The 22,618-nt window shown below is 43.1% G+C and overlaps 1 long non-coding RNA gene across 1 annotated transcript; it reads left to right on the top strand.

Annotated features, from left to right (window-relative positions):
• Nucleotides 1-662: 662 nt before the first annotated feature.
• On the top strand, nucleotides 663-10,285 carry LOC132342422 (uncharacterized). The gene is made up of 3 exons (XR_009490789.1): nucleotides 663-1,102; nucleotides 1,801-1,972; nucleotides 9,951-10,285. It is a non-coding gene; the product is annotated as an uncharacterized lncRNA (long non-coding RNA).
• The last annotated feature ends 12,333 nt before the right edge of the window (nucleotides 10,286-22,618 follow it).

Here is a 22,618-nt window from a genome sequence, read left to right as displayed (position 1 = left end):
AATACAGGAACCCAGAAAGTAAGCTACCTAGACTCAATATCTACCGAATGCTCTTCACCTTTCTCCTCTAAGAGGAGCTTTGCACAGAAGATACAGGTAAGTCTGGATGGTGGCTGTGGTCCAGCCCACCATCAATACAATAAAGTCAGCCACCTGGAACTAGAAAGGCCTGGCATCTATCTATTGTGAGTCCATTCTTCCTCCTAGATGGAGTAATTCATCATCCATCCATCCATCCATCCATCACATTTTATAGAACGCTTCTGCCTGCAGAAAACATTGCTAGAGATCCAATTAGGGTGAAGCAGGATGTGGGCTATGAAAAGCACAGAAGCATCCTTTGAGCTTAATGTAAAATCCCCCACACCAGCTGTGTCGAGACATGAGATCTGCAGAAGCAGAGTGTGGCGATCACCAGCTGGACCTCTCTGCCCTAATGCCCCCAGGCAATTGACTATAAGGGGTCAATAGCTCTGTTTAGAGGTCTGGAGGGTTGTTAAAAACATGCACTCCAGCACAAGATGGGGAAAAATAGCATTCCATATTTTGTCTGCTGCCAAAATATTTCCACTCTGTTATCAACTCAGACATAACCCCTTAAGTCCATCAGCCTTGACCTCTCAGCGCCTCAGCATAGAATGGGCGGGTGACGAGTCAACGGTGGTGCACAACAAGAAGATTTTCACAAATCCCTGTTTCTGAAAATGAAATAGGGGGGGGAAATGCATGCTGGCTTCCCTGGAAGTTCAAGTGGAAAAGAATCTGCCTGCAATGCAGGAGACCTGGGTTTGATCCTTGGGTCAGGAAGATCCCTTGGAGAAAGGAATGGCTACCCACTCCAGTATTCTTGCCTAGAGAATTCTATGGACAGAGGAGCCTGGTAGGTTACAGTCCATGGGGTCACAAAGAGTCAGACATGACTGAGTGACTAACACTTGCCCATAGAACAAGAATCCTCTTCATTGATGACCTCATAGTTGCCCCCACAATGAAGATGGTGCCATACCAGGGGCTCCACACATGTGGTCTGATTATGTCCCCACAACTCTACAAGACAAGCATTTGTTAATTCTGATTTTACAGATGAAGAGTCTAAACTCAAGTATATTTCTATAATCTGATCCAGAACATGAAACTCCAATGTGGCAGAGTTGGGAGCCATGCCCACGCCCACTTTCTAGCTCAGAGCCTTCCCATGGCTCTTCCCCAGGCTACTTTTCAGTAAAGTTTGAATTTTCATGTGCATATCCTGGGTTTCTAGGTCATGTACCCACAGCGGGGCTGGAAGGCAAGCTAAGTGACTTTCATGGTGTCAGAGCCAAAAAGGATGAGGGAAGGGAAAATCAGTGCTGGAAAAAAAAACCTATTAGCAACAGGATGGGGACATGAGGCCCTCAGTAGCTTTGGGGCACCTGACTCAGCTCCTTCTTTTTTTATGGGGACAATTATGAGTTCAGGTCTTGTGTAGGGGAGCAGTGGGAGAAAGGAAAGGCCTATGTCCCATCTCAAAACTTTCCTGGAAGAGGGCTTCACATTACTAAAGAGCTGATGCTGCTGGAAAGCCAGTGTGATAGTGGAGGACACAGATTGCCACACACCAGCCATGTAAAGTTAAGTCAGCTGCTTAAATTCTCTAAGCCTTAGTGCCATGTCTGTAAATGAGGCTACCAGAAATTCTTCCATTATAGATTTGTTGTGAGCATTAAAGGAGGGAATATTTGTAAAACAATTAGTGCCTGCACAGTGATGCTATTTAAGGGTTGCTGCTATTCTTATCATTATTTTTTCTTATGTTCTCAGGTGGCCAGAGAGCACAGATGCCCTCCGTTGTGGACACAATGGAGCTCCTTCAAAAAAGCCAATGACTCAACAGTGACTGATATGGCCAAGGCATGCTTGACCCCTGGACCTTGCTGCAAACCTGAAGTAATAGCAACCTTGAGAAAGAAAGTATCCCCAAAACTCTTATCTGGTGAGCAAGACAGTCTTTAGGCCCAACACCATTTTTGGGGCCTAGATGTGCCTACAGGAACTTCTGACTTTGAACTCTAAAGTGATGGCCATATATTCTTCTTGAGGTCTTACAGTTACAGGTGCGCTTGACACACACCTCACGGTTCTCCTGTAAATCCAGTGGAGAGAGGTAAACTGGTTCTGGAGAAGAGGTTAGAGACAGAGGTGAGGGCAGGCAGGCCACACACACACACACACGCACACGCACGTCTGCACCCCTCCTGTCTCTCTATGGCTCACTCATGTCCGCTGAAAACGGCCACCTTCATCCTTGTCTGTGACTTGCCCTCTTTTTACAACGTATATCTGAATCCAGATCTTTCACTGCTTTGACTCACCTCTTGCTCTGCATTTCTTTAACTAGAGATGAGAATCATCTCAAGGCAGAGGGAAGAAAAGGAACCCGAATGAGAAAATGTCTTGAGACAAAATCTATTTCTCTGCATCTTTAGGGGTTTGGAGCTTCAATTTCAGGTTGACATTCTCAACTGTATCTATGAGAACACCAGCGAGGAAACAGGATGATAGTGCATTGCTGAAGCCCTTTCACAAGACGGCTGAGGAGACCATTTATCATATTTATCTATTGCCATGTGACAGCTGACGGCGGGGCCTGTGTTGGGGCTCACACTCTGCTCCAGTCAGTACTTGGCTCTGGTTTTGAGGCCTCTGCCTCACTGACCTATACCCCCAGCTCCTCCTCTGTCCCAGGGGCTCCCGCCTGTGTCAGGTGACCACCCCTCTGAGACTCAGCAACCATGATGATGGATGACGAGCAGTCTGCAGCTGGGCAGCGGTTAGATGACATCACCCAGTTTCATCCACTGTTTCCCCAGAAGGAAGTGGGTCAAGAGTATCGAAGCAGAAAGGCCATGGGTGGCTCAGTCCTAGGCTGAGGCCCTTGAAATGGAAAGGATGACCCATGGGCAGGACTGAGACCCCATCACAGGCCATCAGCCAAAAGTCTGAGCCCTCCTATAAACCAAGGCCAGCAGGAGCTCCCATGCCAGACTCTGTTCCCTCATCTGTAAAATGGACACAGGAACATCTGGAAACAGCATTAGTCTTTCTACCTAGAGAGTGAATCTGCAAAGTGGCTAAAGTTTAGAACAAACTCAGGCTATCGGATTGCATGAGTCTTGGAAATTCCACCCTCATGAGTATCATCTTTGGGCCGGTTTGGATTCGGCAGTGGGGAGCCTGCCTAGTTATAGTCTTTTTCAGAACTCACACAAAAAGCCTGGCTCGTTTACTCACAGCAAGACAAAGTGACAGAGATGGGTAGAATTTGCAATGAATTGATCACCAGCACATGACAGGGAGGGGGAGAGGGGTGGGGTGTGGATCTTTCGTGAAGTGACGGGGGGTTCAGTGGGTGGATGGGGCACCGCTTCAGGGAAATTAGACGAGCTGGTGTATTTGTTTTTGACTGCTGAGTAGCAAGTAACCCCCAGACTTAGGTTTAAAACAAAATTATCACCTATTCTCTTTCATGGTTCCTGTTGATCAGGAGATTCAAGAGCAGCTTGGCTGGTAGTTCTGGCTAAAGGTCTGTCATGAGGGCAAGGTCATTACCAAAGCTGTCATATAAATGCTTGTCCAGACCTCTGAGCCCTGCTTCCAAGATACTCTGCTCACTGGCCACAAACTGGTGCTGGCTCTTGGTGGAAAGCTCTGGTTTCCCTCCATGTGGCCCCTTGCAAAGGGTACTCTTGAGTGCATTCTGGGCAAAGCAGTTAGCTTCCCAGCTTAGTGCTAGATCTCAGAATAAACGACAAGAGTCTCAGAAGTCACACCCACTCTTACTTCAGCTTTAGTCTGTGGTCATTCCTGACTCACAGGGGGAAAACTCATGAGGGTGTGAAGGGCAGGGAGGGAGGGAGCATCCATGGGGACCATCTTGGAAGCTGGCTACCCCAGTTGGGGGAAGTGCTATTTGGAAAGTCAACTAAACTGGACTTGAAAACGGGTGTGGAGGGGGAAGGACAGAGAGGAGCAGACAGATATCAGAACAGGAACTTGGGGACCAGAGCCCAAGCCTCAGGCCAGCCAGTTCAGACTGGAATGCTTAGTATGACTCCATGCAGAGCAGACACATTTCCGTAGGGAGGCTGTAAACGAGGGGCTAACTCAGGTCGCAGGACTGGCTGGACCCAGGTTAGGCTACCTGTGAGGGGATATGTGAACCAGACAGAGTCCTTCGTTCATCTCTGGACCTGGCTTGTCTAGGAGGACTGGAGGCAGAGCCCCCTGGGGGAGGCGGAAACTGCCCAAGAGCCTCCCTCCTCAAGTCAGGATGGGTCTTGGAAGCAGAATGGACAACTGTGCCGGGAGAATGGTGAACACAGAGGCTGGGAGGTGGCAGAGATACTGGTGCTATCTGTCCAGTGGCTGGGCACTGAGCTATGCCTTGTGACCCGAGGAAGGACAGGATTTCCTGTGACTAGCTTTGGTTTTCAACTGTGTGAACAGACCCTGTGAGAGAGAGAGAGCTCAGAAGGTTTGAAAGCAAACATGGACCCAGCAACCCAATGGACCTTTTTATGTGCTTCTCCCCCTCAGCACATGCGATTAGTCACAAAATAGTCCCCCTTACATTTCTAACCATGCAGATGACACCACCCTAATGGCAGAAAGCCAAGAGGAACTAAAGAGCCTCTTGATTAAGTTGAAAGAGGAGAGTGAAAAAGCTGGCTTAAAACTCAACATCACATCACTTCATGGCAAATATATGGGGAAACAATGGAAACAGTGACAGACTTTATTTTCTTGGGCTCCCAAAGCATTGCAGATGGTGACTGAAATCATAAAATTAGAAGATGCTTGCTCCTTGGAAGAAAAGCTATGACCAACTTAGCATATTAAAAAGCAGAGACATTACTTTACTGACAAAGGTCTGTCTAGTCAAAGCTATGGTTTTTCCAGTAGTCATGTATGGATGTGGGAGTTGGATCACAAAGAAGGCTGAGTACCAAAGAACTGATGCCTTTGAACCATGGTGTTGGAGAAGACTCTTGAGAGTCCCTTGGACTGCAAGAAGATCAAACCAGTCAATCCTAAAGTAAATCAATCATGGATATTTATTGGAAGGACTGATGCTGAAGTTGAAAGTCCCAACTTTGGCCACCTGATGTGAAAAGCTGACTTATTGGAAAAAAATCCTGATTCTGGGAAAGATTGAAGGCAGGAGGAGAAGGGGATGACAGAGGATGACATGGTTGGATGGCATCACCAACTCAATGAACATGAGTTTGAGCAAGCTCTGAGAGTTGGTGATGGACAGGAAGGCCTGGTGTGCTACAGTCCATGGGGTTGCAAAGAGTCAGTCAGACATGACTTAGCAAATGAACAACAACAGCATTTCTACCCAAATCTCAACTTTCCAAAGTCCTTTCAACATTACCTCCTTTGGTCCTAAGCTGTGGTTTTTCAGTCACTCAGTCATGTCTGAATCTTTGCTATCCCTTGGGCTGAAGCATGCCAGGCTTCCCTGTCCTTCATCATCTCTCAGAGTTTGCTCAAAGTCATGTCCATTGAGTCGGTGATGCCATCCAACCATCTCATCCTCTGATACCCCCTTCTCCTCTTCCCCTCAATCTTTCCCAGCATCAGGGTCTTTTCTAGTGAGTCAGCTCTTCACATTGGGTGACCACAGTACTGGAGCTTCAGCTTCAGCATAAGTACTTCCAATGGAATAGTCAAGGTACTCAAAGCACAAGTCAAAGCTCAAGGGGAGTTGCCATCACTGACATCACTAAAGATATGAGAAAACAGAGGAAACCAGAGACAAGAAGCTGTGACCAAACTCACCTGGCTGAGGTTAATGCTCTGACCTTGGTCCATGCACCCCTGAACATGGCATCAGCAGAGCAACCCCACAGATAAAATGCTGTATACCACAGATTCCTGGGTAAAAGGATGAATCTGGGACCCCCAAACAATGAGGAATGACCCCAACACCTGCAACAAGCCATGGGACTCCCAACCCTGCTGGTACACATTTTTATAATTTTCTTTTAAAGATGTACATCAGCATCCTCTTGGTATGAATCCTAGATACAAGCTCACTCTGCTCCTGGTTTTGAACACGACAAATCTCTCTAGCAGGTTTCCTTTAAGTTTCCTAAGTTGATGATTCCATACGATCAACTTACTTGCCTATCATCTGCACTTGACCTTTCCAGCAGTCACAAAGGCAGAGTGGGAAATTCACTGGGCCTTAGGTGTCTTGAGGCCTTCCCTCGGTGGTAAAGAATTTACCTGAAATGCAGGAGATGCAGGAGATTCAGTTTCAATCCCTGGGTCAGGAAGATCCCCTGGAGGAGGAAATGGTAACCCACTGCAGTATTCTTGCCTGGAAAATCCCATGGACAGAGAGTCTTTCAGGCTACAGTCCAAAGAATTGCAAACAGTCAGACATGACTGAGCAACTGAGCACTCACGCATGGTAGGTGTCTTATGAGCCAAGGTCTTTTCCAGCCTTAGATGATGAATGAACCAGGTCATCAGCACAGCAAGTACTCTGGTTAGTGTTCAGTGAAGGCAGACATGTTTGTAGGAGTGCATCCATTTCAAGGGAACCTTGCCAAGCAAGCAATGTCTGCCTTCTTTGTGAAAGTAAGGTTTGTAAGTAAACAGAAGAGGTGAGTGCTGTCAGGTTGGACTGCCCCCCTCCCCACTCCTGCATGGGGGATGGAGAGTGATAATTCTCTGGTGCTTCCTCTCCATGTGGTAATCTTAGGCTCCCTGGCTTCTTGGTTGTAGGGGAAATCATGTACTGGGGTGATGGGAAACATCTCAGTTCAGTTCAGTCACTCAGATGCCATCCAACCATCTCATCTGCTGTCATCCCCTTCTCCCGCCTTCAATCTTTCCCAGCATCAGGGTCTTTTCCAATGAGTCAGCTCTTCGCATCAGGTGGCCAAAGTATTGGAGTTTCAGCTTCAACATCAGTCCTTCTTAGCCTTCTTGGAATGCCTACTCCATCCAGATGTCAAGCTTGTGTGCCTTGCAGAACACTTCTGTGGGGCAGGCTGTCCTAGCAACATGAACAGATGAAGAGACACAGTCTCCTGGAGGCAAAATCATTTCCCCAGGATCCCACTACTCACCAGTTTCTAGAGCTGGGGTTTGAATGTAAGCTTCATGGCTCCTTTGTTCATAGTTTCTCTGTCCATGTTATCACCCTGGGAAGGAGATATGAAGTCTTCCAATGAAATGGTTTTCCCCTTGTAGAAGTTAATACAACAATGTAGCAATAGAATGTTCTAGAAAGATGATTTTGTCCTGCCAAGTTGCCCTGATACCCAGGGCTAGGAGAGGGGTGGGTTTCCTAGAGGTGGTGGCCAGGCAGCAAGAAGGGCCCGTGTTTGCTTAAGGCGCTGCTGGCACCTCAGGGTGGTCTAGCACGTCTCGGGGAGGAGTCTGAGAGTCAGCCTCTTGTGGTGTGGGCAAATTTTTTTAAATTATAAAAATGTCTGTAGGTCTGGTTTCAACCTGACTTAGTAATTTGCTTATATAACCTCTGTGCCTCCCCTTGGTGGCCCAAAGGGCTCCTGGATCAAGAGTTTTATGAACATCCTGCTGTGTTTAGTCTGTTGTACCTGAGAGTATCTATTTCACTAACCCAGATGGTGCTGTTACCACACACATATCCTGAAAGGGCAGGGATTGTATTAACAAGTATAACCAGTAAAACCACAGCATTTTGATTTAGCAAAAGGGTCTGGCGCCGGAAGCAGATAAATCCCCTTCTGCCCACACACCCAGTGCTCTCCACCCTTTTATGAAGTTAGAGTTTCAGGCTGTGCACTCCTCTCTGCTTCTGGGGGTCAAACAGGGCATGGGGGAGCCCACAGGGCTCATACTCAGCTTGAAACACTCCTGGACTATATGTGGGCTCTGCTGTTTCCTTAATGGCAGCAGAAGCCGTAATTGCTTGATTTTCCCTTCTCTTTCTCTGTTGTTTCTCCTTCTTCTTTAGAGAATTGTGGTCTTCCTGGACCACACTTTCCAAAAAGGCCCCTGTATGCCAATTCTAGGGTGTATTCCTTACCAGAAATACAATATGTTTCTGATTATTGATAAGAAAGGTGAGGAGGCCCCACTGGTTTCCCTGAAAACAATGTAATGTTTCAAGATCTTCTCTTGTACTTCTCTGTTCGCTTCCATTCTACCACCCTCCAGAAGCCCGTGAGCACATTGAAAAGTCACTAACTAATTAGTTTTTAAAGTCTATTGTTTTTTCTGTAGCAAGCCGTTGTGAATAAGATGCTTCTTTGCCCTACATGAGGTTGCCTGTTGACTTGAATGCTTAAGCACATCTTCAGAGAGTCACAGTGCACTAGCATGTCTGCTGAACAAGTAATCTTTTTAGGCACCAGACAGGGAGGTCTGCAATGTGGTCCTCCTTTCCAGGCTCAGAAAAAAGAGGTCTTTAGCTCACCAGCTCTTGACAATATCAGTGAAAGTGAAAGTAGCTCAGTCGTGTCGACTCTTTGCAACCCCATGGACTATACATTGCATGGAATTCTCCAGGCCAGAATACTGGAGTCAGTAGCCTTTCCCTTCTCCAGGGGATCTTCCCAACCCAGGAATCGAACCCAGGTCACCCACATTGCACTTTACCAGCTGAGCCACCACAGAAGTCCAAGGAGACTGGAGTGGGTAGCCTGTCCATTCTTCAGTGGATCTTCCCCACCCAGGAATTGAACTGAGAGCTCTGCATTGCAGGTGGATTCTTTACCAACTGAGCTACCAGGGAAGCCTGACAATGTCAAGGATTGCCAAATGCGTGTTGAGAATGATATAAGGACTGTCAGACTGTTGAGACCGTTTTATGTTTGTGCATATTTTGCATTTAAATATGGGTTGTGTTCATCATTTCATGTGGCGCTCACAAAAAGTCCCTAGAGTTGATGTGGTATTTTATCATTTTGCAGAGGTGTTTCTCAGATGTTACATGGTTTGCTAAAGGTGCACATATAGCGAATGACAGAATTGGATCAGGCACCAGGATTTATTTCTCAGTAAGTTGATGTTCTTCCAAGGAGCCCTGCCTACTTGCCTTTCTTATTGGAAGCTACATCAGTCACTTAATTTAGGGGTCAAAAATGGCTCTAAGTGAAAGTATATGTTCACAGGAAAACCTGTAAATGAGTGTTCATAGTAGGAAATAGCAACCCGATCCAGTATTGTTGCCTGGAAAATTCCACAAACAGAGGAGACTGGTGGGCTTCAGCCCATGGGGTCACAAAGAGTTCGGTCAGACATGACTGAACAACTGAACAGCACAACGGCAGCATCTTTAAAACCAAAATCAGAAAACAACCCAAATGTCCACCAACAGATGAATAGATATGAGATACATCCATAGGGTCAAATATTATTTGGCCATCAAAAGGTATGAAATACTTCAATTCATGCTCAAAATGGATAAACCCTGAAAAAATTATACCAAGTGCAAGAAACCCGTCACAAAAGGCCACATATTGTGTGATGCCCTTATATGAAAGTTCAGAGTAGGCAAATTCATAAAGAGGAGAAGTAGATCAGTGTTTGTTCTAGGACTGGGGACTGGAAGGGCCATTGGCAGGTGTCCTCTAGTTGGTATGGACTTCTTTTAAGAATGATGAAAGTGTCTTAAAATTGGTCGTGGTGGTGATTTGAATATACAAAACTTATTGAATTGGATACTTTAAAAGGGTGAATCGCACGGCGTGCAAACTATATCTCAATAGATTGTTATTAAAAGCAATTGTAACTTCCTCTTCCCATGGGTCCTTTCAGGGCTCCAAAGCTCCTGGCTATTCTGGTCTTCTCTCATGGTGAGAAATTCCCCCAACTCTTTACCTGCTTCAAGTTGTGGGGGTGAAATCAGGCACCTCCATAGTCCCAAATACAAACAGCTAGAAATAACTTCTCTGTGTCTCACACAGGAATGTACATTCAGCTTACCTGGCGATCTTGATAAAATGCAGATTCTGATCCAGCAGTTCCAGGACGCAGCTGACATGCTGCACTTCTAGCAAGCTTCCAAGTGATGCTGAGGCTGATGCTGGAGATCATGCTTTCGGAAGCAAGGGTGTCAACCACATAACCAGGTAGTGGAAATGTTTACTTTTCAACCGCTAACTTTGCCACATAAAGATGCAGCCTTTGATTCCAAAACATCAACCTGTGCAATTGAATCAAATATCAGAATCTTTTTCTACTCTCCATCCAGTTGTGACAACCTTATACAGAAGACTACTAACCATTCAGAACACATTCATCTTTGTGGAAAACACCTACCAAAACATTTGAATATTTTCTCTTTGAACTAATCAAATTAGCTATCTGTTTCTATGTGGTAGGGAAAACCCCACATTGTCCTAAGTTATGCCTCTTTAATTATGAGTCTACATTTTAAAATTACAAGACCCATTTCTATCTTTAAAACACCAAAAAAGGCTTAGAAAAGCTCCTTAGAAGGAAAAGAAAAAAAAAAAAAAACAAGGATTATGAACTTTTCAATGGGTTGTGGTAGAATTATGTACACAGATTCATTTTTATTTAATAAGTCTCTGTTAACATGGCGGCTTCCCCGGTGGCTCAGCAATAGAGAATCCTGCAATGCAGGAGATACAGAAGACATGGATTTGATCCCTTGGTCTGGAAGATCCCCTAGAGGAGGAAATGGAAACCCACTCCAGCATTCTTGCCTGGAGAATTTTATGGACAGAGGAGCCTGGTGGGCTACAGTCTATAGGGTCACAAAAGCATCAGACATGACTTAAAGACTGAACAGCAAGAACATCAAATAATAGTTTAGAAAAGTTTCTTTCAGATGTTTTACTTACTCAAAGAGTTGCCAAGAGTCAGACAGGACTGATGCAACTTAGCCTGCGCCCACGCACTGCTAACATGGCTGCAATATGCTACCTGCTATGGCTATCCAGCAGAATGGCAGGTATTTAAAATCAGAAGACACTCTCTGTGCTTCTAGAGGGGCCTGGTTCCTGGTGGGGAGAAAGACAAGCTTACCAAGAAAAGCAAGAAAGGAACAGGGAGGAAAGCCACATTTGAGGCAGGGAGCATGCTTTGTGACTGCTGTCACTGTGTGACTGGTTTACTTCATCTTCTCTCCAGATTTTGCTGATGTTGCTCAAGAATCCTGGACATCCTCTTAACCCAAATAACACTTGCATTTACATAGGCTTTGCTAAAGATGAACAAGGGAAAAGGCAGTGGTAGCATTAAGCTCATGGAACCCTGCTTAAAAGCAGCCCTTCATTGTCCTCAGGCCGGCTGGGATCCTAGGCTCCAAGCTCTGCAGATTTTAATAAAGGAAAACTGACTGGGTTCCAAACCTTAGAAGTGCTGTGGATGTGGTACGAAAAAAAAATTTCAGGTTGAAATTCCATTTCTGCCAAGGCTTTAGATGGCCGACAGCCTGGCTCTGTATACCTGCTGGGCTTTGATTTCAGCTCTAATATCAAGATGATTATATTAACTTCTTCACAGGTATGAAGCAAGGAAGAAATGGGCTAAAATATAGAGAAGAGCTTCATGTGCTGGAAAGCATGCCAGGCTTTTTCTTCCCCCACATACACCAGGCTCACCTGTCCCTCTCCTCCCCTCAGATCTAGCAAGGCTCACCTATCATCCAGACACTGTCTCAGAGCTGTTTCGGGGTGATTCTTGATGAGCCAAGTGAATGTGGGGTTTTCCTAATGACTGCACAATGTGACTGTGATCAGGGGACTTAAGTCTGATAAGGGGACTTAATTTTCTGGGACTCTGTTTCTGCAGCTCTAAAATAAAGGTATTGCATTTTGAAATTCTCTCTGCTAGATAAAATTCCCACCCAATAGCAGGCAGAATTTCTATTTGGGGCCCTATAGCTTATCTTCCATATGAGAAAATTGTCTGCAGCTCATTTTTTTCTTCCCTGGATTTTTGAGTCTGAGTCCTTATTTCCCACCAGCTGGGAAAATAAAAGTTTGAAAACACCATGATAACTCTGTTTGGTTAACCGTCAGCTCTTTTTCATCATCCTTATTGCCTGGGAGTCTGAATCTACTGCAGGTCCTCCACCACCACCTTCCTAAGCAGTACACGTGTGTCTGTGCTTAGTCATTCAGTCATGTCTGACTCTTTGTGACTCCATGGACTGCATCCCTCCAGGGTCCTCTGTCCATGGGATTCTCCAGGCAAGAATACTGCCATGGGTTGCAATTTCCTTCTCCAGGGCATCTTCCCGACCCAGAGATCAAACCCACATCTTTTGTCTCCTGTATTGGCAGGTTGGATTCTTTATCACTGAGCCACCTGAGAGCAGGGACCACTAATCAGCCCCAATTTTTGAATATTCTAATTCCTGTTATCTCCAACCAAATAACAAACCAGAAACTGGACAAACTCTTGACAGTAAAAATACCACTCTTAAATACGATTGATAAAATATTGACTGAGCCAGTATGAACCTCAACTGATAAAAGTTAGTGAGCATTTCCAGCAAGGCTGCTGTTGAGAAGATATTTTTTAAAAAACTCAACCTTAATTAATCCCACCCCAAACTTACTATATAAATTCTCTTCTCCAGAAGGTGAGACAAGTAGGCATAATATACCTGCAAATATATGTGCTATGTAAATTATTCCCAGGTCTCATAGGCTATAAATCTACACTCAGGATGAAGAGATAAACTAATAATTACTTCTCTAGTATTAGATATTTGCAAAGGGACTTGCAGTTATTTATTACACGGTTCTTACTCTACATAGAACAGTATTCTCCTTGATAAGAGAGAGCAGAGAATGAAGTCAGGGCTGTTTAGAAAGCTTAGAAAGATGACTTTGCTGTCTTCTAAGTTTTAACTGCATGTTGCTATTATCATTTATTCATTAAGCCAAGTCTGACCCTTTTGCAGCCCCATGGACTGTGGCCTGCCAGGCTCCTCTGTCCATAGGATTTTCCAGGCAAGAATACTGGAGTGGGTTGACGTTTCCTTTTCCAGGGGATTTTCTCAACCCAAGGATCAAACTCGAGTCTCCTGCATTACAGCCAGTTTCCTTATCAATTAGCCATAGCTTGGACCAAAGTGTTCTCTCTTGACGTAAGGCTACAACCACTTCCTAGACTCCTTCTTTTCTGTGAGAACGCCCTTAATTTTGGGGGAGAGTGGGGAGTCCGAATAGTAAATGTTTGGATTTGGAGACCAAGATCTTGGCCCTACCACCTCATTAACTAGCTGTGTGATCTCAGTCAGGTTACTCCACTGTTCCTGGTCTCTGAGTTTTTTGTCTCACAAGAGTGATAGCATCTAATATATCAGAATATAACAAGATTTCTTGTGGGAATAAAATAATGGGCAGAAAAACGTTTTGAAGATACTGAAAGTCCATAAGGTGGTGTTATTACTGTTATTCAAATAAACAGCTTTTTCCATCGCATCCTGTTTGAAAGTGAAAATTCCTTGGTCAGCTTCCCTGATCAAGATTTTAATCATTCACTTTGCCTTGCCCCACAATTTCTTTAGAGGTTTCAACTTCTTTTTTTTTTTTTTAAGACCAAAACAAGATAGCATAGTGGTTGAGATGACTAATTCTGGATTCAGATGGCAAGGATTTAAATTCTGGCTTAATTAAGACATCAAGCTCGGTCATGATGAAGTAACTATTACTGAATTAGACTTACTTCCGTAAAAAAATATAAAACAGGACAAAATATATGAGGGCTTTTTTCAGTCATTGATCAATACAATGGAAGTACCAGAGTCTGATCCCTGAGAAAAGACAAACTCACAAGGTGAAAGTCACTCTGGCCCCAGCTCTCTCCTTGTGGCACAGCACAGAGAGACAGAGTAAAAGCAGATTACAGAGGAGTCTCTTGGCTAAAGGTCAGCACTTGAAGCTTTTCAAGGGCCTGAAATCAGTGGGCAGGACACAGGAGAGAAGGAAGGTGTGAAGAGAAGATTATAACTCTATTTGGAGGTTCCCTATGAGTTCTCAGGTGAGGAATGGGCTGAACTTGCACAGAAGGAGACACACGGAGACTTAAATAACAGCCACTATAGGGTTGTAAGCAGAACAGAGGCACTTGTAGTCCAGTCCTACTGACAGATGTTGGATACCAACATCTTAGGCTTTCCTAACTATCAGCTTAACCAGCTGAAATCCTAGGAAAAATACATATAAGATGTAAAGAAAATGCCCTACAATAAAACCTATTCTATAAAAAAATCTTAAAACCAAGCCTTGAGTAGGTCTGCATGGAAGACAAGGTTAGTAGTTTGAGACCCACCAAGATAAAAGCCTGGAAAACATCTTGATCTTTTTATAGATTTTCCCTAATAAAGGGCTTCCCTGGTAGCTCAGCTGGTAAAGAATCCACCTGCAATGCAGGAGACTCCAATTCGATTCCTGGGACAGGAAGATCCACTGGAGAAGGGATAGGCTACCCACTCCATTATCCCACTCCATTATCTTCCCTAATAAAGCTTAAACTAAAACCTAAACAAATTCAAAGTGATTAACCAGTGGTGGAAATGCCTGCTAGAATAAAGCTCAATGTTTCAGAGAATGATAACAGAATCCACAGTCTCTACAAGATATAATTAACAATACCTAATATGCAATCAAAACTATTAAACATGGAAGGAAACAGGAAAATGTGATCTCTCATCAGCAAAAGAAGTCAATAGAAACTGACCTCGGGGTGGCCCAGATATTCAGTTTTGCAGACAATTACTTTAAAGAATTTACTTAATACATGGCTGTGAATTAGAAGAAAATATGTTCTTAATGAGTAAACGTAAAACATATTAAAAGCAGAGAAAAAACTATAAGACAGAACCAAATGTGTATTTAAGGACTGAAAATTTAAATAATTGAGATTAAAATTTTACCTGAAGGCCTTAACAGGAAATTAGAGACAGCAGAATAAAGGGACAGTGGACCAACTTGGATAAATATAGATATAAATTATCCTAGAAAACTGCAGAGCAATATTAAATAGTAATACAGCAGTCATGTAATTGCAGTTGCAGAAGAAAAGAGAAAGTACAGAGCAGGAAATAAGTTATTTCAAGAAATAGTCACTGTAAAAGTCCCAAATTTGAAGAAAAAGATCACTTACAAAGTTAAGAAGTTTGAGAAACCTTAGGCAAAATTAATATATAGAAAACCACACCCAGATACATCATAGTCACACTTACAAGCCAAAACTAAAAAAAGAGGAAGAAGAGAAAGGAAAACAGAAGAAACGATCAGTGGTATCAAGCCATAAAAACACACAGCAGAAACATAAATGCATATAATTTAGAAAAACTTGTCTGAAAATGCTACATACTATGTGATTCCAACTGTATAACATTCTGAAAAGGCAAAGTTATAGAGATAGTTAAAAAGATTAGCAATTGCCAAGAGTTTGGGGAGAGAGGAGAAGGATAAATCTTTGGAACCCAGGGGATTTTTAAGGCAGTGGAATGACTCTATAAAATACTATAATGGTGGGTACTTGACATTGTGTATCTGTCAAAACCCATAGAATGTACAACACAAAGAGTGACCCCTAATGAGCATTAATGCTCCTAATGTTAACTGTGGACTTTGGTCAAAATAATGCATCAATATTGGTTCATCAATTTTAATAAATGTGTTATGCTAATACAAGATGTTAATAATAGCAAAAACTGTGAGCCGGGGAAAGAGGGTATATGGGAACTAAAACTACTAAAAATTAAAAGTTATAATCAATTAAATAATTTATAAAAATTATAAACAGGAGGAAATGATGAGCAATTAAGACTACTTCTTGTCACAAACAGTGGTGGCCAGAGGCACCGCAACAATGCTTTTAAAGTCTGTCAACCAAGGTTTCCAGATCCTAAAGAAAAATACCTTTCAAAATTGAAGATAAAATGAATACCTTTTAAATAAGCAAAAGCTGAGACATATACTAAGCAGTTAATAAAAGAAATAAAATAGAATGTTAAAAAAACATAAAACAAAAAAAAATCAGAGAAACAGAGGAACAAAAAAATGGAAGGGAATAAAAGGGAAACAAATAGCAGGATGGTAGGATAAAGTCAATGGTATCAATAACTTCTTTCAATGTAAATGCACCGAACAAATTATAAGGAAGTATGAAGAAAACTCTGAGAAAAGCTAACCATATACCAATTCTAGAACTTTGGAAGTCAGTTTGGACGTTCAAAGAAAAGACAGTTATGATTTTTATTATCAGAGAATCTAAGAGGAAAATCACCAGGGTGGGAACTTGACTTCTGACATCACAGTAGAATCCAGATGTCACAGGACACAATATGTGCAAGATATTGTTTAGAGACACAACCTGCACACTGATGACATGGGATGACCAGTTACCTGTAAAGGGATCGTAATCATGTGGAGCGATCAGATGGGTCTGCCTGGAGAGAAGCCCATGGGAGCCATGTAGGAACAAGGGAACTAACATTGCTGCAGGATTTTAAGCAAGATTAAATAAAAGGTTTACCATACAGCATAGTGCTTACAGCTAATGATACTATATTGTATCCTTAAAATTCTCTAAAAGGTAAGTCTTATGTTCTTAACACACACACAGATCATATCATCATCATCATCCATGATTTTGATGGTGGTGATTGTTTGATGGATGTATACATGTGCCCACATTTACATATTTTATATATTAAATATGTACAGCTTTTTACATGTACCTTAATACAGTGGAAAGAAAGACGGAGCCTGAGAGAGGAGGGGGGAGAAAGGAGGGAGAGACAGGGGAGAAGGAGAGGGGGAAGGGAAAAAAGAAAGAAAGAAGGAAGGAAGGAAAGAAACGTAAGGGAAGAAAGAAAAAAAAAAGATTAAAAAAATAAGGAATGAGACTCTCTGGTATAAAGGAAGAGTGCCCAAGCAGTATGCAAAATGTGGGAACAGGAATAGACAACTGCTCAATGACAGTGAGTTAAAGATGCCAGCAGTTGAGGTGGCAGAGGTTCTGGAAGGCGGGGAGGCTGCTTCAAATAAGGAGTTTGGGAAAGTCCCCAAACCCATGGGTGGGGCTGCAGACAGACCCAGACCTTGACCCCGAAGAATGTCAGGAACTATAATGGCCCTGGAGTCAGAAAGTGTTTCCTTCAAGTTTTGTGGGACTCGAAGTTTATACAGTTTGGTGGTTCAATTTAAGAAAAATAGTACAAAGCAACATATACTAAGAAAGATACAAAAGTGACTTCATTTAGAATGAGAAACCACAGCACATTACATATTTGGAAAAGCTGGTAGTTCACAAATTTTACAGAACACAGAAATACAATGTAATTTCACAACTGATATTCCTGACTCAATGCTCTGACCTCTATGTGTGTGACACATCTTTAAAATACTTTCTCCTTGTGTTTTGATTGAATATTCTTTAACGTCCTTTTCCTATTACAATGATATTGTAATTATTTTCTACCCTAGAAAGATGATTCAGTCCCTCCTCTGACGTGTCTGATTAAAAATAAACAAATTTTTGAAATAAATTTTGATTTACAGAAAAATTGTGAAGATAGAACAGAGTTCCCATACACCTCACACCAGTTTCCCCCATTACTGGTCTTTTCCATTTGCATGGTACATTAGCTGCCATTAATGAAGGGTTAGTAATACATTACCTTTAACTAGTCAATGTGTTAGGGGAAGCACACTGATTGAAAACGCCCACCCTGGCCAGGCACCATAGTTACCATTTGCATGAGTTGTTCTATGACAGGAGGTCCTGGTGAGGAACAGGGAACTAATAAGCCTCCACCAACCAGAAGAGTTCGGGAAAGGTCAAAAGGCAACAGCACCTGTCCAACCACCTCCCAGAATCCTTCTCTCTGGCATCCATCTTGGCTGAACAAGGCGTGCACCACCAGGAAAGACTCTGAATTAGAATGATTGGCCAAAGACAACCTGGAAACTAATCCTATCACCGTAAAACCTGAGACTGTGAGCCACGCGGCAGAGCAGTTTTCCTGGGTTCCCTTACCCTCCTGCTCTAAGCCCGGGCGCCCTTTCCCAATAAAATCTCTTGCTTTGTCAGCACATGTGTCTCCTCAGACAAGTCATTTCTGAATGTTAGACAAGAGCCCAGTTTCGGGCCCTGGAAGGGGTCCTCCTTCCTGCAACAAATGCGTTGTTCAGGTTTTCTTCATTTTTAAGTAAATGTCCCTTTTCTGTTTCAGTACCCCATCCAGACTCCACACGACACTTGATTGTCAGGTCTCTTTAGGCTCCTCTTAACTGTGGCATTTTCTTCCTTCCCTTGGTCTTGAGACCTGGTCTGGAAAGCTATCAATATTCTTGCCTGGAGAATTCCAAGGACAGAGGAACCTGGTGGGCTACAATCCATGGGGTCGCAAAGGTTGGATAGGACTGAGCGACTAATACCTTCACCTCACTGTGACTTTGGAAGGCTACCAACCAGGGATTTTGTACTATGCCCTTCAGTTGGGATTTATCTGATGTTATTCTCATGATTAGACTGAGGTTGCAGGTTTCAGGAGGAAAACCACAGAGATAAACTGTCATTTTCATTACACCTTATCAAAGGCACATATCACTCCTCGTGCTCCCTCCCTCCTTTCAATCTGTCCCCTTTGAAAGGACATCTCTAAGTCTGGGCCACATTTAAGGAGTAGGGAGTCATGCTCCACCTCCTTGAGACAGAGTATTTACATAAATTAATTTGAAATTTTCAGCATGGGAGATTTATCTCTTCTCACTTATTTATGTATTCAATCATTTATTTAATTATTACAGGTACATGGATGTTTATTTCATACTTTGGGTTATAATCCAATACTATTTTACTTGCTCTATTGCTCAAATTATTCCCAACTTTAACCATTGGGGGCTGTTTTACTTGGCTCCAATGCCACCTTTGAAATACCCTGTCCTTATGTTGCTATTTTTTTTTTTAACACTTTACTTTCTGACACTGGAGATATTCCAGGATCATCTTGTATATTTCCTTCCTCAGTCATAAAATCAACCATTCCTCCAAGGAACTCTGGTTCCTTCTAATGGAGATTGGTATTACAAAACAAGATCTAAATATTAAGTACATTCATTAATACTAAAATTTAGTTGCTTCTAGGACCTTACAGCTGACAAAATACGGAAACAGTGTCAGACTTTATTTTTCTGGGCTCCAAAATCACTGCAGATGGTGACTGCAGCCATGAAATTAAAAGACGCTTACTCCTTGGAAGGAAAGTTATGACCAACCTAGATAGCATGTTCAAAAGCAGAGACATTACTTTGCCAACAAAGGTTCGTCTAGTCAAGGCTATGGTTTTTCCCGTGGCCATGTATGGATGTAAGAGTTGGACTGTGAAGAAGGCTTAGCGCTGAAAAATTGATGCTTTTGAACTGTGGTGTTGGAGAAGACTCTTGAGAGTCACTTGGACTGCAAGGAGATCCAACCAGTCCATTCTGAAGGAGATCAGCCCTGGGATTTCTTTGGAAGGAATGATGCTAAAGCTGAAACTCCAGTACTTTGGCCACCTCATGCGAAGAGTTGACTCATTGGAAAAGACTCTGATGCTGGGAGGGATTGGGGGCAAGAGGAGAAGGGGACGACAGAGGATGAGATGGCTGGATGGCATCACTGACTCGATGGACGTGAGTCTGGGTGAACTCCAGGAGTTGGTGATGGACAGGGAGGTCTGGTGTGCTGCAATTCACAGGGTCGCAAAGAGTCAGACACGACTGAGCGACTAATCTGATCTGAATGTATATACTAACCTGTGTAAATATACATATCTATGTATATTTCTATATGTAACCATCCTTATCTATATTAAGCTAAACATCAGTTAGTACAAAGGTCTGCCTCTCTCAACTATTACTTCATGTATCATTCCAGACCCTTTTCCTTGATATTGCTAACCTCCCACTTCAACGGTGAGAAGCCTGCTTCCACCATCCACCCTCTTTTAATTGTTCAATTCCAGTACAGTTGTGCAGCAATATCAGAATTGTTAACTCTTCCTCCTGTGAGACTCAGCTTTATCAGCTAGAGTACAGTACTTACACACAGTTTCTTTGGCCTTAAGTCTTACAGATTCTACTAATTTGCAAAGTGACTTAGGTCACTCCTTCCCCACCCCCATCCCTTTCAGTAAGGTTGTTTCACACATTAGTAATCAGATCAGATCAGTCGTTCAGTCATGTCTGACTCTTTGCGACCCCATGAATCGCAGCACGCCAGGGCTCTCTGTCCATCACCAACTCCTGGAGTTCACCCAGACTCACGTCCATCGAGTCAGTGATGCCATCTAGCTATCTCATCCTCTGTCGTCCCCTTCTCCTCCTGCCCCCAATCCCTCCCAGCATCAGAGTCTTTTCCAATGAGTCAACTCTTCGCATGAGGTGGTCAGAGTACTGGAGTTTCAGCTTTAGCATCATTCCTTCCAAAAAATCCCAGGACTGATCTCCTTCAGAATGGACTGGTTGGATCTCCTTGTAGTCCAAGGGACTCTCAAGAGTCTTCTCCAACACCACCAGTTAGGCTATTTTGTCACATTCTGCATTCCATCCTAAGATCTCCTGACCTCTTAAATTATATTTTTTAATTTGTGTGAAGTTCACCCTCAGTGAATACTCCACATCTTCAATCAACTACCAATTGCCTACCCTTATATAGTACTTATTATGTGCCAGGCCTGTAACAAACTTGTAGTTAATGGGGGATAAGGCAGGGTTGGGAGAAGGATAAATTGGGAGATTGGGATTGACATGTATACGCTACTATATATAAGCTAGTTAACTAATAAGAACCTGCTGTATAGCACAGGAAACTCTATTCAGTGCTCTCTTTTGGCCTATATAGGACAAGAATCTAAAAGAAAGAAAAGAGTGAATATATGTATATGAATAACTGATCCACTTTGCTGTATACCTGAAACTAACACAACATTTTAAATCAACTAATTTTCCAATAAAAGGTTTTAAGAAATAGTTCACCTTTTGTAATGCAAAATGACTAGTGTCTGGGATCCATAATTGTAGGAAATTTGTTTTTTCCTTATAAGATGCATTTGAACTGTGGTGTTGGAGAAGACTCTTGAGAGTCCCTTGGTCTGCAAGAAGATCCAACCAGTCCATTCCAAAGGAGATCAGTCCTGGGTGTTCTTTGGAAGGACTGATACTAAAGCTGAAACTCCAATACTTTGGCCACCTCATGAGAAGAGTTGACTCACTGGAAAAGGCTCTGATGCTGGGAGGGATTGGGAGCAGGAGGAGAAGGGGACAACAGAGGATGAGATGGCTGGATGGCATCACCGACTCGATGGACATGAGTTTGAGTGAACTCTGGGAGTTGGTGATGGACAGGGAGGCCTGGTGTGCTGCAATTCATGGGGTCGCAAGGAGTCGGACACGACTGAGCGACTGAACTGAACTGAACTGCATGAGTGTTTACCAGGCTTCCCAGGTGGCTCAGTGGTAAAGAATCCACCTTCAGTACAGGAGACGTGGGTTTGGCCCCTGGAGAGATCCCCCAGAGGAAGAAACGGCAACTCACTCCAGTATTCCTGCATGGGAAATCCTATGGACAGGAGCCTGGCAGGCTACAGTCTATGGGGTCACAAAAGAATCAGCTATGACTTAAAGACTGAACAACAAGAACAGCAAATAATAATTTGGAAAAGTTCCTTTCAGATGTGTTACTTAGTCTTAGGGATGTCACATACATTTTTAGGATTGTGGCCAAAGTTGGTAAAACTCTACTGAGGTTTCACGAACAAGCTGTAAGATTTGGGAGAACTTTCCACAGACTACCAGCCGGGGCCGTGCACTCCAGGCTTTGTTTCTCCTCCGCATCCACATACTTCTGATGCCACAGGCCCACACCCTTGTGTCCCAAGATCAAGTGAGCCCTCCCAGAGGACAGTAGCAGTATTCCTGGACACCATGCTTGCTTTGGACTAGCCAGTAGTGACATAACTATACCTGGAAGTGTTTAGACCCATGTAAAACACTTCTGCAGGTTTAAATAATTGCAGCTCAAATATCTTTGTTGCTGCAAGTTTTTCAAAAATACTACCATGTGGACATGAGCCTACATTCCTTAGAAAATGAGGGGCCCTGAGGATTAAATTTATTGGCTTCATGTAAATTTACCTCTGAGTCAAACCTTTCATTCATTTATTCAACAAGCATTTAATGATCACCTCACAAGTAAAGGGGAGTGTGTTCAGTGAAAAATGAGACAAAACCCCTGACCTCATGCCTTCAGAAACCTGTTTCAGTAGAAAGAAACAGTACAGATTATTGACAAGTAATTTCAAAATTTTATTTTCCATGAAGAAAATAAACAGGGGGCTATGATGCAGAATAAGAGTAGGAACTAATTTTTTTTTAAACTGCAAGTGAGGTGATATCTAAGCTCAAACTAGAAGGAAGAAAAGGAGTCCAGTATGCAAAGAGCTGGGGACGAGCCTTCTGGGAAGGAAATGGCTCACAGACATACACTCAGGCTGGAAAGAGATCAGCCTCCTTCCGGATCTGACGGGCTGGAGTTTAGTGAGAGAAAGAAAAGGGACATTATTGAGGCAGTGCAGTGAAATGGGAGCCAGACCCTA

Source organism: Bos taurus, chromosome 16, assembly GCF_002263795.3.
Source record: "Bos taurus isolate L1 Dominette 01449 registration number 42190680 breed Hereford chromosome 16, ARS-UCD2.0, whole genome shotgun sequence".
Taxonomy (NCBI): domain Eukaryota; kingdom Metazoa; phylum Chordata; class Mammalia; order Artiodactyla; family Bovidae; genus Bos; species Bos taurus.
This window is presented reverse-complemented; position numbering and strand designations above follow the sequence as displayed.